The sequence below is a fragment of the Penaeus monodon genome, chromosome 38 (genome assembly GCF_015228065.2).
Source record: "Penaeus monodon isolate SGIC_2016 chromosome 38, NSTDA_Pmon_1, whole genome shotgun sequence".
In the NCBI taxonomy this organism is placed as follows: Eukaryota; Metazoa; Arthropoda; class Malacostraca; order Decapoda; family Penaeidae; genus Penaeus; species Penaeus monodon.
In genome coordinates this window covers 31041651-31044150 of record NC_051423.1, presented here as the reverse complement: position 1 = coordinate 31044150, position 2500 = coordinate 31041651, and positions in this window count along the sequence as shown.

Here is a 2500-nt window from a genome sequence, read left to right as displayed (position 1 = left end):
CGTCATTCTCCCTTTTAAAATCCAGTCGCGACCACACCGCTTCCACGAAGAGCGCAAAAAAGACGATAATAAATATTAAGACTAAGAATTGTAGAGCAGCAAGGAGTCCGGAACGAGCATTTTAATTGTTTGCTTGTTTACGTGTATATACGTTTGCCTCTTTTCTTTGATGCAGGTACTCCAAAGACGATAAATTTCCTTAAACGTAATGACGTTTATCTGGTGTTTGTTTGTGGTTTGTTTCCGTGGTGTCAACAAAGAAGGGCCTGAGATACTTGAGAAAGGAATGGTGCAATTTATCTTAGGATTGTACCGTAACTCACGTGTCAGTTTTTTTTTGTTTTTTTTCAAGTCGTCAGCTGGTTTCTTCAGCCCAAAAAGATAATAATAAAAAGATAAAGACGAGTAGAAAGAAACTCGCGGAAAAAGGAAGGAGATAATGAGCTTTGGAGGAAGGGAGAAGGGTGAGAAAGCAGCGTCATGTTTCGGAGAGGAAAAAGATAATGAGGGATGGAGATGAGGAAGGATAAAATTGGCGCCAGTCGCCGAAAACGTGGACCCATTGCGATAAACACCTATAAATGATATTGTGAGTGATAAGTTAATGTATCTTTGTCGTCCGGCTTGAAGATATCCGACCTAACGTCACAGGGTCACCGATCATTCTCTGCCGCTGAAAGTGATAAGAGCTAAGCCAGAGAGAACCAGAAAAGTAAAAATCCAGAGCGTCTCCGGATGACATTCCCATACCTTGGATTTCCTGTGGCCGCATGAGGAGGGTAGAAGGGGCAGAGCGCAGCCACGGGGAAATGCCACGGAGCGAAAAGGTGATTGTCCTGCCCGAAGGAGCTCAAAGGGACAGAGGGGAGAAGAGCGGGGCGTGGCTCAGAGGTGATGGGGATGTGGCTATCCTTTTTTTTTTTTCATCTCGTTTGAATTTCCTCTTCTGAGACTAGTATGTTGCGCAAGCTCTTTACCCCTTCCTCCCCACTCCCCCTCTCACACGCCCCTCCCTCCTCCTCCTCCTCCTCCACCTCCTCAACTCCCCTAACTACCCCCATCCCCCGGCCCCTGGACTCACCCTCCCTCCCCCTGCCCGGCCCACAGGTCACGCGTCTTTTAATATTTTCCCAGAGTCAGCATCAGAGGTTTCAAGGGCAGCGGATGACGGCGAGTGAGGGAACAGCAACAGTTATTTCTATCCTATTGTTTTCGTAATCATTGGCTCTTTTTATTTATTTATTTTTTTATTATTAGGTTATAAGATACTGTTTTTCTTATTAACATTAGAGCTAATGAACAGTGCGACATACTGAAATGAAAATAACAAATATCATTATCATTATCCTTATATCTAAGACGAATAAAACAATAACTAACAAAATAATATTACTAAATACACTAATAGTAAATTAGATGGTAAAACAGATAACAAAGGAAATAACGGAATGAGGAAGAAACATGGTAATAATCCCCACAGGAGAGATATCAACAGCGGAAGGAGAAAAGAGAGCGAGGGTGGAGGATGTCAGATGCAACGACGCATGCGCAAAAGAATGTTCTAATGAGAAAGACTGTACCAATGACAATTGGTATATTACTGAGAAAGAATCCTTAATATCTTAAAAAATGAAACTGTACTAATGAGAAAGACTGTACTAATGAGAAAGACTGTATTAATGAGAAAGAATCCTTAATATCCTAAATAATGACGCTACTAATGAGAAAGTCTGTACTAATGAGAAAGATTATACTAATGATAAAAGACTGTACCATTGAGAAAGGCTGTTTTAATGAGAAAGAATCCTTAATATCTTAAATAGTGAGGCTGTACTAATGAGAAAGAATCCTAAATATCCTAAATATTGAGAAATCTTGTACTAATGAGAAAGTCTGCACTAATAAGAAAGTCTGAGAAAGACTGTACCATTGAGAAAGAATGTGTTAAGAATCCTTCATATCCTAATAATGAGACTACTGATGAGAAAGAATCTTTAATATTTTAAGCTCGTGAATAAAACAACGAAGGGGAGCAAGAAACACACGAATATGCTTAAGGCCTTTTCAACACATTGCTTCTACGGGGCATGTTTTAGCTATTCTGTTTCGTTTCAATTACTGGGCACTAGGAAAAGCACTCAACAAGGACTCTTGAAGCTGACGTGAGAGAAGCCACGCGGGACAAGGTTTCGTTCGACACCCCTCGACTCCTCCGCTTCCTCACCTTCGTCAAAGTCACGGTTTTATCGAGGAAAGAGGTTCCTCCGCCCCCGCGCCCTTCCTCTTCTTGCCTGGGCGCGGAAGATTTGCGTCTGTGATAATTTCGTGCGCTCTCTCTCTCTCTCTCTCTCTCTCTCTCTCTCTCTGCGATTGTTCTCTGTATGTTATTTTACCTTTTCCCTCTCTTTATTCGTCTCTTTTTCCTTTCTCTCTCTCTCTCTCTCTCTCTCTCTCTCTCTCTCTCTCTCTCTCTCTCTCTCTCTCTCTCTCTCTCTCTCTC